The following is a 21,207-nucleotide window of genomic DNA, read 5'->3' on the forward strand; positions in this document are numbered from 1 at the left end:
CAGGGCCCTGAGATTAGAAGTGTCCCAAGGTGGAGAAAAAGTAACCACAGCCAGTCACCATACAGTTGATCAGAAGAGGTCAGGTGGGAATACATACATGTAACGTCCCTAGCTAGGACAATTTCATGTGTGTTCTCCATGCCAAGCTTCAAGGAATACTTATTTGTAAAGCTTATACATTACATAACATTGTTCAGCCAAAACAACAGATGGTATACAAAGATCAGAATACATTTCTCAGGTAGAAAACATAAGGATAGAGTGCTTAAAACTGTCATTATACAAATGTCATTATACATTCTTTAATGCCATAAGATACTGAGTTTAACCAATGAATTATATACACTTTAAAATGAAGGAATTTAGAAACCAGGCATGACGCACCTAGCTAAGTGCCTGTGTTATAGTGCACAAGGAGCTATGTTCAAGCAGGTGCAGAGGAAAAGCTTCACAAGTAGTGAAGCAGTGCTTTCTCTCTCTCTCTGTCTCTCTCCCTCCCTGCCTCCCTCCCTCCCTCCCTCTCAAATCAAATGAATGAAGTTACAAAATATCTTTTTTTAAAAAAAGATACTAGTTTATTCCACTTATCCCATGCACAATCTCCAGACCCTTAGAGCAGCAGCCCGACATTCAGATTTATGGTAATTACTGTGGCAATCCAACCCCTTGAATGCCTGTGAGCAACAGTCTCTGAAATATCTACACTTCGCCTTAGAGCAGGATTTGTGATAAGGGGACTTTCGTGGTCTCTCTCTGGCGGGGTGATCTCCAGGGGAAAGGTAACGGACTGGTTCTTTCTCGCTCACGACAGGGGTGACACGAAGTAAAAGACGCCTGGGAGCTCCTCAGCGTGTTAACTCAGAACTCATTTATTAGCAAGGTGGACATGAGTTAAATAGAAAAACAATGAAGGGAATTATTGTTGAAGTATGTCAGAAATTACAGGTTTCTTAACGGTCGGCATGCCCCTAAGGTAGGGGGCTGGTATGACAGGAATTGATGAGATACAAGACAGTTATTCTCCATGACACAAGCAACTTAATTATCCAAAGGTATCTGAGAGAAGCATAGGGGTTAAACCCATAGGGTGAGACAGAGAGAAGATGGTTATCAAAAAGCCATATAGTTTGGAATTTCTCTTTTCTGAGGTCTGAGGTGTGTGATGAAGTGTGTGATAAGGTGTGTTCTTCTGTGATCAGAAGGTGACTTTGAATAAGTGAATCTGCGGCCATGTGGCCTGCAGTTAATGGAGGGAAGTACTGGGGATCTGTGGGCCTGAGAGTCAAGAAGGAAAGAACCAAGTCTGAGTTTCCCCCCTAATGCTCACCTCGGTTGAGAGAGACTTACCAAGAGGTTATCTTCTCAGACCTCCATCCAAGGATGGGGGTGGTTCTCCCTAAGCTCTATCAGGCTTACATATGATCCCAACAGGGACAGAGCCTAGAATACAGGCCTCATGGTAAATTATCCAAAAGAATGTACTGTGAAGACAAATAACATATTTTGTAAATATAGTTGCAAAGGTGAAAATCAGTGGGATTTCTAGTAACAAATATCAGGAAGTCTGGGATCAGAAAACTTTACATCATCTCTCTTGTCTTTATTTACATAAAAAATAGACAAGCAATTCATAGAGAAAGTTCTTATGGATATAAATGATCAGGCTGATCTTCTGTATGGCTAGGAGGTGGTTCTTGAGTGATAATCATGGAGGATCCAGGATCATAGGGGACCAGCCTCAGATCTTTATGCTCTGGTGAACAGGTCGCAGAGGAATCATAGAACAGCTCCAGCAAGGGAGTTGGGCGGTAGCACAGCTGGTTAAGTGCACGTGGCGCAAAGGGCAAGGGCCGGTTAGGATCCTGGTTTGAGCCCCTGGCTCCCTACCTATACGGGTATTGCTTCACAGACGGTGAAGCAGGTCTGCAGGCATCTCTCTGTCTCTCTTCCTCTCTATTTCCCCCTTCTCTCTCAATTTCTCTCTGTCTCTATCCAATAATAAATAAATAATAAAATAAAAGAACTACTCTAGCAGTGAGCCTTGCAGCCTTCTCAGTCAACTGTTTCATCAGGGACCACTGTCTGTCTCAAGACCAAGGCCATTTCTCTGGCAGATGTTGTATTCCTTTCTTGAAGGGAGACTGAATCTTAATGAGAGACAGCTCTGGAATGGGATTGGAGTTTGTCTGTGGCTACCCCATATGAGCAGTGAGGCAGGTCATTGTACCGGACTTTTGGCTTTGGTAATGAACAATCTTGTGAAAGAAAGTGATGTCCAACAGCTGTGTGATTAGGAGAATTGCAATTAAAAAATTTTAAAGTATATAAGGCTCTGTACATTTGTTCTTGGGGTGACAGGGTCATATGCATATTACACCATTTCTGTTTAGCCTCTTTCTCTTCTTCCTCCTCCTTTTCTCTCTTTTGCTCATTCTTATCTACCCTCTCCATCCTTTTCCCCTTCCTTTTTATTTGCAAGGATCAGACATTCTGCTTTGCTCCTCATAGTGGTATGCTTAGTGAGGCAAGCCCTGCCTATTCTATGATTGGTGGATAAAGCTCTCTAATTTGATTCTGTGTTGTTGCCCTTTTTTTGAAATTTTTTTCTTTATTAGTGGTTTACAAAATAACCGGGGTAAAATTCCACATGGTTCCCATACCAGAGTTCTATGTGCCTGTTCCCTCCACTGGAAACTGTGGCGGCTTTCTCATGGTTACAGATATGGATTGGCTATTATTTCTTTCTCTCTTTTTTTTTTTTTAGTTTTTTTTAATCTTTATTTATTGGCCAGAGACAGCCAGAAATCAAGAGGGAAGGGGGTGATAGAGAGTGAGAGAGACAGAGAGACAACTGAAGCCCTGCTTCACCACTTGCAAAACTTTTCCCTTGCAGGTGGGGACCAGGGGTTTGAACCTGAGTCCTTGTGCATTGTAATATGTGCTCTCAACCAGGTGAGCCACCACCTGGCCCCTGGATTGACTATTATTTCTATATCTATCTATCTTTTGTTCACTTTGTGTATGATCCTGCCTTCTCTTCCTTTTTAAGTCACACCTACACCTATTACTACTTCCGAATCTATAGTCAGTTCTCCTTTCAGCTTACTAGCGGTAAATTCATACTTCGGTATTCATCAACTTTTCTTTGCTCATTTTTCAACTAGTGCTGATCTCCAGTGGACAATTCTTCTTCTAGCGTTTGCCCTTCTTCCGTAGCCAGTCAACAGCGTCAGGTTGACCCTGATGTAAAGTTTCGAGATCTCCTTTGAATCTGGAGAGGTGGCAGTCGTTGACTATGTGGGTCATAGTCTGTCTGTAGCCACAGGGGCAATTCAGGTAGTCTCTGGCTCCCCAGCGATGGAACATAGCGGCACACCGGCCATGGCCTGTTCGATAGCGATTGAGGAGGGCCCAATCATAACGTGCTAGGTCAAAGCCGGGTTGACGCTTGCAGGGGTCTGTGATGAGGTGTTTGTTCTTTACCTCAGCTGACTGCCAACTCTGTTTCCAAGAGACTGGAACAGAGAAGTTCAGTGTAGGCATAGGGGACCAGATTGGGTGATGAGACATCAAGCGTTGGACAGGGTGGGTGAAGATATCCGCGTATATTGGCAGGTCCGGTCGAGCGTAGACGTGGGAAATGAACTTAGATGATGCCGCATCCCGACGAATATCTGGCGGGGCGATGTTGCTAAGAACTGGCAGCCATGGAACCGGGGTGGAACGGATGGTTCCAGAAATTATCCTCATGGAGGAATATAATTTGGAATCGACCAAGTGGACATGGGGGCTACGGAACCATACTGGGGCACAGTATTCTGCAGTGGAATAGCATAATGCCAGAGATGATGATCGTAGTGTGGAAGCGCTCGCGCCCCATGAGGAGCTGGCCAGTCTTGCAATGATGTTATTCCTCGCGCCCACCTTTGCTGCAGTTTTATGAGATGTTTGTGAAATGACAGAGTGCGATTGAGAGTAACGCCAAGATAGACTGGCTGGGCTTCATGCCGGATTCTCGTATCGCCAAGCTGCACATTAAGCTCACGCGAGGCCGAGGCATGGTGTAGATGGAAAACAGATGATACCGTTTTTGCTGTGCTAGGGATTAGTCGCCATTTTTTACAGTAATCACATATCAGAGACATGTCTTTCGTGAGTGTTTCCTCGAGGATGTCGAACTTGGATGCCTGGACAATAAAGTTATTAATCAACTTTCTAAAACCACAACAGAAAGTAATATTACCCTTGTGTTTAAACAAATACACAAGAACTTTCATACTCTTCAAAATATCGGGTTGTCAGAAAAGTCATGATGCATTTTTGCTTTGAAAAACAGAAAAATACACCATAACTTTTCCAACAACCCAACTGTACACCCCAAGGAAGTAGCATATATAATCCAATACATTTCACTAAAGCTATTCTGGTTCAAAATCTGGATAGATTTGTTAATTTTACTTGAATTTCTTCACTGATCTCAAGTCTCATCTACAAAGGACAGATCTGAGTTTTGAAAAGAGTTTTGCATTTTAATACAAGATTAGTGAATAATGACATTTTGAGTTAAAAATGAGAAGGAATTAAAATTTAACAAGTGTCTTAATTTGAAAATCATAAAAATTCTTGCACAAAACCCACATTTTCAAAGTATCACATTGCACTCCAAAGTGACCAATGTGAAAACAACTCTTTTTACATAAATCTAGCTATTTATTTATTTAAATCACTTAATAGTGATGCTAATAGCATAGGATGCTTTGTCCAGAGGCACATGATATGAAGATGTAGGTCATGCTATTTATTTTCTGTGTCATCCTGGACAAGTTGAAAGAAGCTTCTTTCAATTTTATTTTTTCATCAGTAAATTCAGATTAAGTTAAAGTATCCTTATTTAGACTACCACACAGTAAAAAAGTTAAATTAAAAAAAAGCCTGCTATAGATACCTTACAGGGTTATGTTGGAAACCATATGATATGAAATAGGTGGAAAAGTTCTTTGTTAACTCTAAGAGCAATACAAATGTTAGTTGTTTATGTTAATCATTTTGATGATTAATATTCTTCCTGATAGTTTCAAACTCCTTCTTCCACACAGAAACTTGGCAAAAGAATTGAATTCTGAAATATCTTCTCATAAAGAGACTAAGGTCAATCTGAACACATATTCCAGGATTCAAATAAATCACTAAGGAAGATGCAAGGAAACAGGACTCCAGCCAGTGACTCACCAAGCACCATTTTCTGTAAATCACATGACCTGTTTTGCTCCATTTTCTGTAAGTTACTTGATTTGTTTTGGTTTGGGGTGATTTATTTCAAGTTTCTACAAAACAAACTTAACATTTCCTCTTACCTCACTGTGAACCAAATGATGTGCCTCCAACAATCTTAAAAATAGTAATCTTTGTGCACTGAAAAGCAGTTAACACTTATTAAGGGCTTACCATGTACTGGGTAATACGGTTAATACTGTCATTCTCAATAACAGTTTGGTGCTGCAGATACTATTTCTGTCCCATTATACAGATGAGGCTGTGGAATCACTGAGAAATTATCTAAGTTGCCCAAGTCTCCCAGCAGGCAAGTCCTTCAGGTAGGATGTGAGAATAAGCAGTGTGACGCCAAAGGGCATATTGTGCAACATACGCTACACCTTTAAATGCATGCATCTGGGTTTTCCAGAATACAAATCCAGTCACATTTTCCCCCCTTTCTCTTTTACTTTTAGGCTAATATAAGACCTAGTGTGGGACTAACTATGTGTTCTTGATGAATGACAAGTTTCCCTGAAAACCACTCTAAAGAGCTGAGGACCCCCTAATGTGGTGACTGAAACTTGGAGAAATGTGCTAGGGTAGAACATTTGAGTAAACATGGAACAAAGGAAGATTAAAAGCACAACATACAGTGTTTACGACGGATCTCAGTACCTACTGGGAAACTTTACTAAGCACACATGATTTAAAACCCATTTTTATTTAGTTTCCTAATGACTCTCTATTCTCTGCTACACACCACTTACCTGAAAAAGCAACGATGTTTCTGCTAATCACCTCCAGAACCAAAGGCCCCTCTTCTACCTTCTCTCACGCTCTCCTTCAATGGGACCAGACAAAGCATACTTTAGGTTCAGTTTTACCTAGAGCTTGTGCCAGAAACAATATCTTTATTAGGTTTTTTTTTTAAGGAAATGTCAATTAATTTTCAACTATATTTTTATGTTTTCTACTATAAAGGTGGTCCTGTTCATAGTATGAATTTTGAGAAGTAAAAAGGGAAAAAAAATCCCTTAGATGGAGGGCTATGTATCACTTCTTTGTGTCCACAAACCTGACAAAGTACCCAGCACATTGAGATGTTAAATAAATGTTGATATGAGTGAAAAAAAATTTATTGCTATAAGGGTTGTCACTGGGGTTCAGTGCCTGCATGATGAATCCACTGCTCCTAGCAGCCATTTTCTTTCCTTCTCTCTCTCTCCTCTTTCTCTCTCTCTCTCCCTCTCTTTGATATAACAAAGAGAACTTGAGAAGGGAGGGAGAGCTAGACAGTGGAAGAGAAAGACATCTTTTTTGTTTTTGTTTTTAATTTAAAAAAAAAATTTATTTACTTATTAGATAGAGACAACCAGAATTGAGAGGGAGGGGGTGATAGAGAAGGAATAAGAGAGACAAAGAGATACTGGACCCCTGAGGAATACAGTATATTTAAATGAGTTCAACAAGGAAGGTCCAGGTTCACAGTGGGCTTTGAGTACACGTTTGTTGAGTCATACACTGAAGGAAGATGACACTGCAAAGGTTCTGTCTAGTGGGAGCAGACTGCACAGCACCTCCCCCCAGTATGTTGACCCATCCACTTCTCCTATCCTGCCTGCCAACTGCTTCTCACATGCCAGTTCACATGCTTCTTCAGGAAACTTCTCGAGATGCCTATATCTTAGTCCCTGAAACCTGTGACCATGTTATCTCATATGGCAAAGGGTTTTTGCAAACATGATTAAATTGAGTACCTTGAGGTGAGGAGACTATAGATTAACCAAGTGACACTGGCATAAAAATAAAGTTATGTGGTGTCAGGGAACAATCAGGGCCTCATACATGTGAAACACCACTAAGCAGCCTCCTCGGCCCAGTGTTTTCATTGTGAGCTAGAAAGAAGGAAAGAGAAATGGAGGACCCCCCCCAACACTTCATCTGCACTATTCCAGCCCTGAGGTCCATGATTGGTCAACTATTTGTTTGGCTTTGTATGTTAACTCTCTTGTCAACCACCAGGTTCCAGATGCTAGCATGAAGCCAACCAGACTTCCCTGGACAGACAACCTCACCAATGTGTTCTGGAGCTCCAATTCCCCAGAGCCCTTCCCCACTAGGGAAAGAGAGAGGTAGGCTGGGAGTATGGCTCAACCTTTCAACGCCCATGTTCAGCAGAAAAGCAATTACAGAAGCCAGACCTTCCACCTTCTGTATTCCACAGTGACTTTGGGTCCAAACTCCCAGAGGGTTAAAGAATGGGAAAGCTATCCCGGGAGGGGATGGGATACAGAGTTCTGGTGGTGGACACTGTACGAAGCTGTACCCCTATTATCCTATGGTTTTGTCAATGTTTCATTTTTATAAATAAAAAAATTTAAAAAGAGAGAGAGAGGGTAGGGAGAGAGAGATGAGAATAAGGAAAAGGAGCAGGAGATGGAGGAGAGCTGCACCTCAAAACCATTCTGCCATCCTCAGAGCTTCCCCATACAGTCCAGGGGCTTGAGTCCAGGAGCTCTGATCAAGGCAAACTGCATGCCCCACTGGATGAGCACTCACCAGGCTCCAGTACAGCTTCAGTGGTTCTTACAAGAGGGAGGCAGGAACCATGTTCAAAAACTAAGGTGATGCAATGACGGAAAAAAGATTCAAGTGCGATGTGCTTTATGATGGAAGGAGCCACAGGTAAAGCTGAAATAGGCAAGGAAACAATTCTCCCTGCAAAGCCCCCAAAAGAAACAAGCCCTGCCAACTCCTTGATTTTAGCCCCATGAAACTGATTTCAAACCTCTGGCATCCAAAAAAGTGAGAAAACATACTGGCTAAATAGCTCACATGGATAGTGCCCAGGTTCAAGCCTGAGCCACATCACACTAAAGGAAGCTTTGGTGCTGTGTTCTCTTTCATGTTCTCTCTGGCTCTATTTTAAAAAATGAGAAAATTTGTCTCACATTAAGTCTCTAAGTTGTTGGTAATTTGTTACAGCAACAAGAAGTAACTAATATATCTTGTCAAATGTTCAGCTCATGTTCATCTCCATCTTCTCCTTCAAAATTCCACAAAGTCAATTTCCAGACCCAAGTACAAGCCCCGTGGGACAAAGACTATTTCTATGCTTGTTTAATTTCTCAGAAATAAAAAGTATACAACTTGAGACTAGGTAGGTGAAAAGCTTGGGGATTCTTATTGAGAAGAAATACTATAGGGTGGGGAGCGGCACATCTGGTTAAGGGCACATACTACTAAGCATGAGGACCCGCACAAGGACCAGCTTTCAAACCCTGGCTCCCCATCTGCAAAAGCGGATGCTTCACAAGCAGTGAAGCAAGTGTTGACGTGCCGCCGACCACCCAACTGGGGGCTCAGCAGGCCGATCCAGGGAGAATGAGACTTATAGGTGGGAGGTGGATTCGGCGCAACAGACAACACTGAGACACATGAGTTTCAATGCTGCTGCAATCTTTTACTGATATAGAGATTCTTTTTATAATAGCATAACAAAGAAGCATAAATCAAAAGCTGGCCAAGTCAGTTGACCACAAAGTACGCAGGGTACATTTTTTATAAGTAACACAGACAGGAGGAACTGAAGGCATACAACTACCATCAAAACGAAAGCACAGCCATACTGTTCTTTCATGGGTTATTAACCACATCCCTTTGGTTTCAGACAAAAGTCAATTTATCAGTAAGAACTAAATGCTTTCACTGCTCTCATTTATCCAAAGGGCTATTCTTTCTCCTTCCAAGCACTGGACCTAAATACCCAGAATAGGGGAGGCACTAGTGGGAACACGGCGCCTTGCTCTGATCCTTATGCCAAGCTCACTTTCCTGTAATCTACCTAAGACAATATGCAGGTGCATTTCAGGGTTGCTATGTAACATGTTTCCTGGGAAAGCTAAAGGACCATTGTCTGTATGATTGAATGTAATATTTCTGAGAATAGTGCTCAGTCCTTGCTCAACCTGGATAGCCAAGTCATTGGGGCTTGAAGTGCTGGGATTTACTGTTGTAAGGGGCTTTTCATCCAGTGGGGTCCCATCTGGAATGTCCAGACTAGACTTGGGGGGTTGCACTGTAAGCGTCTCCGGAGTCTCCTGGACATTCCCTGGGTGGCCTGCATAAAGCATGATAAACAACAACAGTAAGCTTTCAGAAGCGAAACCAAGTCCACCTAGCCCTCCAAGGCCTTTCCGCCAACCGGGAGACCCAGGGATCCGTCCACACAAATATCCAGGCTTCTGTCCACCACCTATCTTGGGTACGGTCTTCCATACAGGAGCTTGTAAGGCCCCTGTCCGGTTCCCTAACCAGGTCACCCGCACTGTTTTGTCACACCGCGGTCGTGGCCTGCCTATCTGGCCAGACAGGTGTGGCATTGACGTGTCTATTTTTCTCTCTCCCAATCTCCTTTCCCATCTCAATTTCTGTACTATTCAATAAAAATGGGAAAATGACCACCGGGAGCAGTGGATTCATAGTGCTGGCACTGAGCCCCAGTGATAATCCTGGAGGCAAAAAATAAACAAGCAAATAAAAATAAATAAAAAAGAAAAGTGATACTCAGTTTAAGATCCCAACATATCAAGATGAGGGACAAATCCTTTAATTGCAAATGAATAAAAATGGAGTATGATGTACAGCAGTGTTTATTGTAGCATTGTTTGCAATAGTTTAAATATAGAAGTATCCCAAATGTCTATCAATGGATGAATGTATAAATAAAATGTGCCCTGTATACACATACATAGAACTATGCTATTCAACCATAAAAGGTTGACACACAGACCTTTAAGACATTATTAAGTGAAATAATCCAGTTATAAAATAGCCAGTGTAAGATAGTTCCATTGATAAGAGGTATTTAGAATAATCAAATTCATTAAAGACAAAATAAAACAGTAGTTGGGGAAGTGGGAAATTACTGTTTAATGAACACAGAGTTGCAATTTGGGATGATACACAAGTTGGAGAGATGGCTGATGATGATGACTGTTCAACAATTTAAATGCACTAAATATCACTAAGCCATACATTTAAAAATATTAAAATGATAAGCGGGGAGATTGTAAAATGACTATGCCAAGCAAAAACAAAAACTTTCATGCCTGACACTCCAGAGTCCCAGATTCAATCCCCAACAACACCATAAGCCAGAGGTGAGTAGGCTCTGGTTTTTCCCAGTAACTTTTGCTCTGTACCTCTCTTTCTTATTTTTTTTTAAAAAAAGGTATTTTTAAAGGTTAAAATAGTACTCCTTATGTTTTTGTTATGTTATACTTATTTTACCACAATGAAAAATAAAATATGTTACTTCGATGATGTTAAACAACAATAGATTTGGAAACACACTCAAGCTGGATACATGCAAAGGCTGGAGGGGTGAGTTTTGAGGGGCTGTGGCTGTGGGCTTGTCTGTGCTCTCCCAGTGATGATTCCACCTTCTCCCCACCAAAGGGTGGAGGAATCCCATCAACAACAAGCAGCTATTAAGTTCTCTGTGCTGTCACTTGAGGTACAGCACTGAACAAAAATTGCAGCTTAGAATTACATGGGGGAGGCACATATCCAAAAACTCATGACATAAATTAGAGGCTACAATTTGATCGGTATCAAGGAGGTCAGATGAGGGGGTGTTGAATGTACAAAGTGAGCAATAAGCAAGGGTTAATGACACAGTGGGTGGGGGGGGGTAAGTGAGGAGAGAATTCTAAGTGCAGGGGAACATAGGGGACAATAGGTTTCTGGGACATGAACAGAGCAATGAAGCAGAGACCAGCAGGAACTAGATGATTTGGGCAGGTGGGCAGGGGGGAGGAGGGCCAGGTATCAGGACCTGGGGCCATGTTCAAACCTGTGCTTTTTGTCATCCCTGGAGGGAGTGTGAGGGGAGAGAGGAGGGTAAGCTGGCATAAGCAGATCTGCATTCTGGAAAGAAGAGTTGAGAGAGATGTGTGGAAATCAGTCAAGATGCTACTTCAGAAAACTAAGGGAGGGAGTCAGGCGGTAGCGCAGCAGGTTAAGCACACATGGCGCAAAGTGCAAGGATCTGTATAAGGATCCCAGTTCGAGCTCCCGGCTTCCCATCTGCAGGGGAGTCGCTTCACAGGCAGTGAAGCAGGTCTGTAGGTGTCTCTCTTCCTTACCCCCTCTCTGTCTTCCCCTCCTCTCTCCACTTCTCTCTGCCCTATCGAACAACTACGACATCAATAACAACAATAATAACTACAACAATGAAAAACAACAAGGGTAACAAAAGGGAAAATTTTAAAAAAACTAAAAAAATAAATCTAAGAGAAGGATAGTGCAAGCAAGGAGGGTGTGGGGTGCTAGGGAAATGCTGGAGAAGATAAAGACAGATGGCAGACTCAAGTGGGATTTAGAGGTAAGACTGGGAGCTGAACTGGATATGATGGATGAAAGAAAAACAGGATCACAGGGACATCTGAGCTCTCCACTTTGTGAAGATGAACTGATCAAGACGTCAAATTCACTGTATAAAGGCCTGCTAGGTGTCACCATACCACACTGCTCCAAAGGGCAGCATCCACTTGAGTCAATTCAAGGGGTCCTCCCTGGTATCAGGAGAAAGTCACAGCCTTGTGTGGCCAGTGGCCCACAAACTAGTTTGGATCCCTGACCCCAGACTTACCTGCCAGTCGTTACTCTCCTACTGGTAAACTTGAGGGCTATGATCAGGGATCAATGTGCCTAAAGCTAAACAGAACCCATTGTTCCCTGTTGTACTGTTCAGTTTAAACTGAACCAACACTATGTCTTGAGCCTGCGCTTTTGGAAGAACTCTAGATAATGGGGGAGGAAGAGGAAGAGAGGGGCAGGAAAAGAGAGAACCTCCATGTGCATGTACATGTGATTCAGGTTGGAAGCATGTTAAAGAGCTGTCTGTTGTCTCCCCACTCATCATTGTTACCAGCACAGTGTTCATGTTGCCCAGCACATATGGTTTTTCAGTCATGCAGTCAATTCTCTGATGGGAAAAGCCCTTCTCACACAGGGCTTTAGCACCATGAAACATGTCCATAAAGACTGACTCACCCCATGCAGCTTGTGAGAGCTGGAGCAAAACAAAGATCTCTCTAGGATTCCCCTGGGATCTTCAAGCAAGTCCAGGTCCTTCTATGAGCCCTGGAGTTCCACTGGAAGAAAGCTAGTGGGAGCATATTCTAACTGCTCACTTGCAGCCAGCAGATAGAGGTGTAACTACCTCAAGTCACAGCAAAGCAGAGAGCGCAGGGTGGAACTGAGGTACCCTTACCTGTCTTTCTGCCTGCTATCTTCTCACTTGTGTGGACAGGCAAGCTGGGGCTCTGTCCCAAAGCAGGATCCCTTAAGAGATGAGTCTCATGAAGGGGATACCCAAGCCCCCGGTCCTAGGAAAAATAAAGCCTCCTTATTCCAAAAACCCAGAGTGGCCATGCATGTTTTGGGAGAGTTATCCTGAAGTCTGGCTGGAGTCCTGTTCTGCCTCTCTATAGTTGTATGACCTTGATTAAGTTTCTCAGGTTACCTTTGCCTCAATTTTTGCATTTATAAATGGGGATGGTAACAGCTGTCTTTATCACATAGGACATTATGAGCCTAAAAACCATTAGCACATAGTTAGGTCAACACCTGGTACACAGTAAGCATCCAACACATGCTCACTATTATACTCTTTAGCTGGGGGTTTAACACTTACTGCTCTGAGGTCATTCATGGTCAGCAAGCTGATCAAGGTTGAAGTTCCTTGCTTGCTGCTACCAAGCCCCAGGGACAGCTTATGAAGAGATGATCATAGGGACATGGACAACAGTGTCTGTGACAAAAAGCTTATTATGATGAATAAGATTACCAAATCTTGGCATACTTCCAGCAGTAAAGACTGTATTTCCAAACAAGGCCACATTCTGAGGCTCCAGGGCATGTCAGTGGGGGTGGGAGGAGACACCACACAGCCTACCATGCCATCCAGATGAACAAAACAGAACTTCTCTCACTTTCCCCTTTGCAGCAGCTCAGAATGCTCAGCAGTCTGACAAAACAGAGAGTGAAATTCTTAATATCCAGAAGCCTGATGAGATCGCAGAAAAACCTCCCTGATCATATGCTTGGATGGAACTGGAAACTGATCGATTTCACTCATTAAACCATTATGTTAGAATATAATAGCTTAGGATAAGAAAAAGTGGAGTGTCATTAGAACCCAAGAGACACACACCTAACCCAGACTTAACTGTTACACAAAGTCCACCAAAGCTTAGTATGGCTGAGACCTAGAGGATGAGCAGGTAGGTAATATTCAGATGAAGATCTGGGCAGGCAGAGAGAAATCAGGGAACATATGCTAGAAGGCCCAGATGTGAGAGAAAGTATGACTCACCACAGGAGCATAAAAAGTATTCTAGCTGACTGGGTTATAGAGTGGTATAAGGGCATGAGTGTGAGGACAGCAACAGGAAGACTGAAGTATGAGTCTGATATGTCTTGAAACTGAAGAGCAATCCTTACCCTTGTTCAGTTTGGGGGATCTATGCATTTTAAATATAGAAATTGAATTATTTCTAAACCATATCTTTCTCAAGTTAAATATACTTTCCTGAAAAAATTTCTCATAAGATTTGGATTTCCATCTTATTGAATTCACACAATTATGACTGATGTCTTTAAACCACACTAGCTTATCCAACTCTCTTGAAGTAGGACTCTAGAACAGAAGGAAATAATGTCAACATGACTCCTTAGGAAAGAGTTTCTAACTGTCTACTGATGGTAACTTTCCTTCCTAGCTCTAGTGTAGAGTTGTTTCTTGAGGCAGAGATTTTGACCTCATTAACAGCTTTCCTTGTTCCTATTAGTGAAGCAAGCCCCTAAGCTTTAACTAAGCACATGCAGTCCATCTAGTGACCAATATCATACCTACAATATCATACCTTGAGCATGTTACTTAATTCTAGTGCACAGAATCTAAACAAAGTCCCTTACTCTTTTTTAAAAATATTTATTTCCTTTTTGTTGCCCTTGTTTCCATTGTTGTAGCTATTATTGTTGTTGATGTCGTCGTTGTTGGATAGGACAGAGAGAAATGGAGAGAGGAGAGGAGGACAGAAAGGAGGAGAGAAAGATAGACACCTGCAGACCTGCTTCACTGCCTGTGAAGCGACTCCCTTGCAGGTGGGGAGCCGGGGGCTCGAACCGGGATCCTAACTGGTCCCTGAGCTTTATGCCACCTGCGCTTAACCTGCTGCGCTATCGCCTGACTCCCATGTCCCTTACTCTTAACAGAGAAAGAGTGTGAGAGAACAAAGCACTGTTTCACCAGTCCATGTGGTCCCAAGGGTTAAAGCCAAGGTCACAAATCTGTGAACATGTGCTCTGCTGCGAAGTAACCTTCTAGGTCAGTTATTCTTCTTTGAGGCACTAAAGTCTACTTAGTACTTTTTAGTAAAATAGTTTATCAAAATATTTAATTGGGGAAATAAATGGTTTATAGAATAGTAGTTGACCACTTGGGTTCAATTTCTTTCCACCCTGTGATAGGTGTCTGTAAAGCACTCCCACTGCCAACCTGAGCCCTTTTCCACCATCATGCACTGAATCCCCAATGTTCTCTCTAGCCTCTTCCATTTGCCCCTCCCCAGCATTTTAGCTTTGATACAATACACCACACCTAGGTCATTTCACCCTATATTTTCCTTTTCTTTCCTAAGTTCCACCTGTAAGTGATACCTGGTATTTGTCTTTTTCCTTTCAGCTATCTCACGTAACATTACTCCTTCAAGTTCCATCCAAAATGAGGCAGGAAAGGATCTCATTCATTTTTAGCAGTTGAGTAATATTCCATTACATATACTCTCAACTTCCTTAGCCACTCATCTGTCAGTGGGCATCTGAAAAGATTCCATTCATTTTTATCAGTTGAGTAATATTCTATTACATATACTCACAACTTCCTTAGCCATTCATCTGTCAGAGGGCATCTGGGTTGTTTAGACTATTATAAATTGTGTTGCTCACGTAGAATATGAACTGGAATGGCATAGTGCACCAAAGTAAAAGATTCTGGGGTGGGTAGGTGGGGGGAGAATACAGGTCCAAAAAGGATGATAGAGGACCTGGGGGGTGTATTGTTATATGGAAAACTGGCAAATGTTATGCATGTAGAAACTATTGTATTTACTGTCGAATGTAAAAAACATTAATTCCCCAATAAAGAAATAAAAAAATTGTGTTGCTATGAACATAGGTTGTTGTTTAAGTTCCACGTGCCAGTTGTTAAAGTTCGGGGGCTCCAGCAGGCCGGGCTAGCTTCGCAGCGGTGAACAGAGACTCGAGGACACACGGCTGAGCTGAGAAGCTGCACTTTAATCTTTATTCATGAGTGGGCAAATCACCACACCATGTGCGTCCCCATCATTCTCCTCCAGCGGCTGCTGCAACAAGTCTGCCCATCTGTCCGGGTTCGGGGACAAGCGGCCCCGGAAACTAGCAGGGCTAAACCACAATCTCCCAGAGGTAGGGGGAAGGGGACCAAACTAACATGAAGAATACCAACAATAGGTGTACAAAGATCTCTTCAGATAGGTAATTTTGTTTTCTTTGGGTAAATTCTTAGGAAATAAATTGCCAGATCATAGGGGAGATCTCTTCCTTTTGTTCTAAGAAACATAGGGGAGATCCCTTCCTAGTTGGAACAGTTTACATTCTCATCAGCAGTGTAAAAGTTTTCTTTTCCCCCCATATCCTGACCAACATTTGTTCTACCCTTTCTAAAGCATGACATTGTAACAGGTATAAAGTGATATTTCATTGTTGTCTTTATATACATTCCTCTGATCATCAATGACTGAGCATTTTTTATGTCTGTTGGCCATCTGGATAATTTCTTTGGATACTTTTTAGATATTTCTTTGGTGAGGATTCTATCCATGTTCTCTTCTTACTTTTAATGTGGCTATTATTGTTGAGTTTTGTGAGTTCCTTGTATATTTTAGTCTTTAGCCCTTTGTCTGGAGTATGGTGTGTAAAGATCTTCTCCCCTTTTTTGTGCAGAAGTTTTTCAGTTTGGTGGAGTCCCATTGGTTTATTTTTGCTTTTGCTTTTCTTACTATTGGGCTCAGAACTTCAGACATTTCCAAAGAAAAACATTATCAAATGTTCTTTCAGTGTTTTCTTCAATGTATTTCATAGTTTCTTGTCTAACATCCATTTTTTTTTATTTGGAATTTACTGTTGTGTATGGTGATATGTAGTCCTGTTTCATTCTTTGGCACCTTTCAATCCATTTCCCCTGTACCATTTGTTAAGACAAACAACCTTTTTTCTAGTAATATTTTGATCCTTTTTATAATATATACAGTCATTAGGTGTGGAGTCTTTTATTTTTTTCAGGGCCCAAAATTAAAAATTTATTGCATATTTTGAGAAAGAGAAAGAAGGAAGATATCAAAGTACTACTATACCACACATGAAGTTCCCTTAGTGCTGTTCTTGGTGCTCTTCTGTGGTCCTGGGGATTAAATTCAGAGCCTAAAGCATGATGAGTTCATTCTTGGGACCATGCTACTGATTTCTGTCTTCCTCCCTTCCCTGCCCCAATGACTGGAAACAATAATAAATGTATTAACTGATGCCCAAGCATTGGGGTGTCCCATGTTGAGCAGATCAACCCACTTGGGTCTCTGAATGACTTCTTGGAACAGAGAGCAGTCTACTGACCCCAGATAGCCCACTCAGTCTATGAACCCCAGATAGCCCACTCACCTAAACTCTTAGATGAGGGAGAAAGAAATTTCTCTAACTTTTGAGCCACATAATGAGTGCAGGAGTCATTCTTATGTGGGCCCTCCTGGGACAGACAGCATTTGGCATCCATCTACTCAGTATATATAATTTACAACTGAGACTTCTGGAGGCGGGGCTACAGAACAGCAGCAGCTGCGTTTCTCTCCTCTCCTCTCCTAGTCAACTAGGAATACCAAAGGAGACCAACTGGGACCGCAACAAGGCAGGACTAGAATGATTTCAGGAACCCACCAACCCATCTGTGAGTGCAAAGACCTGTGGCTAGTGGGCAGGGAGGAGCCTAAGGAGAGACTGAGCAGCTATTAAAGTTCAGCAGTTTACCAGTTGAGGCACCACCTCCAGTCTGTCTTACCAACAAAAAGGCAACTGAAGGGAGGAGAGCACTCCCCTAAGACTCACCAAATGCAACTGTGAGTCTCCAATGCTACTGCTTTCAGAAGCTGGAGCAGCAGAGGCGAGGTCCTGTGCTGACATCTGGGAACAGAGAACTGATGAGGAAACTCAGGAGAAGAGCTACACCGAGGTGGCCTAGCAGTAGGGCTGTACAGTGAGAGCCTTTCCACATTATTCTCCTGATGAGAACATAGTGGATAATTACCTCAGAACCTATAGACTATGAACAGGATTTGTTTAGAAACTCACAGGACCCAGCAGTGCTGCCCAGCTTGGCAGAGAAGCTGAATTGAGCCTGGAGCTTTGGATCCTTGGGGTTTGAGAGTTTCTTTGCATAACCATTGTGCTGTCTCTCCCCCACTTTGCTTTATCTCTTGGTTAGGAGTGAGTGATTAAGCTAAGAAGCCTACTTATAGTTTAAAAGCCCTTAGGTTCCCATAGCTTACAGGGAAGAAAAAGAACTAAAGAGGCTTTTAACAGCCTCTGTGCTCCAACTCAGGGATGGAAACAACATTGAAACATCTGTTAATTTCCATAACTGTGAACTCTTTAAGTACCTTACTTAGATACAAGTCAATCCAGGCAAGTGGTCAGTAATATGAAAAGTACTGAGAGAGGGACCTCATAACATGACATATTATACAGAATGGTTAAACCAACAAGAAGAAATATTGGAGAAATGAACCAGGACAAGAGTCCAGCTAAAAGACCTGTAAAGGTAGAACAACAAAATTGTAAGGTCAAAATCCAAACTCTTGTTAAGGAAATAGTCACAGGAGTGAACAAAGTGTTTGAAAAAATTGTGATCAGAAATACAGAAACATCTGACCGTACTGCCCTGCCCATGGTGCCCAGTGTGCAGTGGCTGCAAACAGCAGCCTCCTGGGTAGTGCATGCAGCCTGTTACTTGTACAGGCTGCTCTAAGGGACCCCAAGACAGCCCTTCCTACTCTGTGTTCATTTTATGCCTCGCCTCCTGCTGTCCCTAACCTTAGACTGTGGAAGGGATACGAGGTGCTTCTGGGATCCCCCAGGGCACCATGGCCAGAGTCCACATTGGCCAGGTCATCATATCCATCTGCACCAAGATGCAGAACAAGGAGCATGTGATCAAGGCCCTGTGCAGGGCCAAGTTCAAGTTCCCTGGATGCCAGAAGACCTACATCTCCACAAGAAGTGGGGCTTCACCAAGTTTAATGTAGATGAATTTGAAGTCATGGTGGCTGAAAATCACCCCATCCCAGATGGCTGTGGAGTAAAATACATACCCAAACACAGTCCCCTGGACAAGTGGCGGGCCCTGCACTCCTGAGAACCTCAGAAATAAATGAAAATAACCTCAATGAACCTCAATGAAAATAAATCAAGAACCTCAATGAAAATAAATCAAGAACCTCAATGAAAATAAATCAAGATCCTGCATTAAAAAAAAGGGAGTTGGGCAGTAGCACCGGGGGTTAAGTGCATGTGGTGCAAAGCACAAGGACCAGCATAAGGATTTTGGTTTGAGCTCCCAGCTCCCCACCTGCAGGGGAGTCACTTCACAGGCAGTGAAGCAGGTCTGCAGGTGTCTGTCTTTCTCTCCCCCTCTCTGTTTTCCCCTCCTTTCTCCATTTCTCTCTATCCTATCTAACAACGAAGACATCAGTAACAAAAACAATAACTACAAGAACAACAACAACAACAAAAAGCAGCAAGGGCAACAAAAGAGAAAATAAATATATATCTAATTTTTTTTTTTAAAAAAAGAAAGAAATCAAGCTTGGTTTAATATATGTAAATCTGTCGGTGTGATATACCACATCAATAAAAGCAAGACCAAAAACTACATGGTCATACCAAATAGATGCAGAGAAAGCCTTTGAAAAAATACAACATCCCTTTATGATCAAAACGCTACAAAAAATGGAATAAATGGAAAATTCCCCAAGATAGTGCAGTCTATATATAGCAAACATACAGCCAACATCATACTCAATGGTGAAAAATTGGAAGCATTTTCCCTCAGATTAGGTACTACACAGGACTGCCCACTATCACCATTACAATTCAACAAAATGTTGGAAGATCTTGCCATAGCAATCAGGCAGGATCAAGGCATACAAATTGGAAGAGAAGAAGTCAAACTCTCCCTATTTTCAGATGACATGATAGTACACATAGAAAAACCTAAGGAATCCAGCAAGAAGCTTTTGGAAATCATCAGGCAATACAGTTAGGTGTCAGGCTACAAAATTAACATTCAAAAGTCAGTGGTTTTCCTCTATGCAAAAACTAAATTAGAAGAAGATGAAATCGAGAAATCAATTCCTTTTACTATAACAACAAAAACAATAAAATATCTAGGAGTAAGCCTAGCCAAAGAAGTGAAAGACTTATATACTGAAAATTATGAGTCACTACTCAAGGAAATTGAAAAAGACACAAAAAAGTGGAAAGATATTCCATGTTCATGGGTTGGAAGAATTAACATCATCAAAATGAATATACTACCCAGAGCTATATACAAATTTAATGCTATCCCCATCAAGATCCCAAGCACATTTTTTAGGAGAATAGAACAAATGCTACAAATGTTTATCTGGAACCAGAAATGACCTAGAATTGCCAAAACAATCTTGAGAAGAAAGAATGGTTCTGGAGGCATCACACTTCTAGATCTCAAATTGTATTATAGGGCCATTGTCATCAAAACTGCTTGGTACTGAACATGAATAGACACACTGACCAGTGGAATAGAATTGAGAGCCCAGAAGTAAACCCCCACACCTGTGGACATCTAATCTTTGACAAAAGTGCCAAGACTATAAAATGGGGAAAGGTGAGTCTCTTCAACAAATGGTGTTGGAAAAAATGGGTTGAAACATGCAAAAGAATGAAACTGAACCACTATATTTCACCAAACAAAAAATACATTCCAAGTGGATCAAGGACTTGAATGTTATACCAGACCCTACCAGACACTTAGAGGAAAGTATTGGTAGAACTCTTTTTAGCATAAATTTTAAAGGCATCTTGAAATGAATCCAATTACAAAGAGGACTAAGTCAAGCATAAACCTATGGGACTACATCAAATTAAAAAACTTCTGCACAGCCAAAAAAACCACAACCCAAACCAAGAGACCCCTCACAGAAGAAGGGAGACGATCTTTACATGCCATATATCAGACAAGAGTTTAATAACCAAAATATATAAAGAACTTGCCAAACTCAACAACAAGAAAACAAATGACCCCATCCAAAAATGGGGAAAGGACATGAACAGAATATTCACCACAGAAGAGATCCAAAAGGCCAAGAAACACACGAAAAAATACTCCAACTCTTTGACTGTCAGAGAAATGAAAATAAAGACAACAATGAGATACCACTTCACTCCGGTGAGAATATCATACATCAGAAAAGGTAGCAGCAACAAATGCTGGAGAAGTTGTGGGGACAAAGGAACCCTCCTGCACTGCTGGTGGGAATGTAAATTGGTCCAACCTCTGTGGAGAGCAGTCTGGAGAACTCTCAGAAGGCTAGAAATGGACCTGCCCTATGACCCTGCAATTCCTCACCAGGGGAAATATGCTAAGGGACCCAACACACCCATCCAAAAAGTGTTGTGTATACATATGTTCTTAGCAGCACAATTTGTAAAAGCCAAAACCTGGAAGCAACCCAGGTGTCCAACAACAGATGAGTTGCTAAGCAAGTTGTGGTATATATATATATACAATGGAATACTACTCAGCTATTAAAAACGGTG

The 21,207-nt window shown here is 41.9% G+C and overlaps 1 non-coding gene across 1 annotated transcript; it reads left to right on the forward strand.

Annotated features, from left to right (window-relative positions):
- Positions 1-18,266: 18,266 nt before the first annotated feature.
- Positions 18,267-18,396, forward strand: LOC132541098 (small nucleolar RNA SNORA70). Its single transcript, XR_009552275.1, has one exon. It is a non-coding gene; the product is annotated as a small nucleolar RNA SNORA70 (small nucleolar RNA).
- The last annotated feature ends 2,811 nt before the right edge of the window (positions 18,397-21,207 follow it).

The sequence above is a fragment of the Erinaceus europaeus genome, chromosome 10, assembly GCF_950295315.1.
Source record: "Erinaceus europaeus chromosome 10, mEriEur2.1, whole genome shotgun sequence".
Taxonomy (NCBI): domain Eukaryota; kingdom Metazoa; phylum Chordata; class Mammalia; order Eulipotyphla; family Erinaceidae; genus Erinaceus; species Erinaceus europaeus.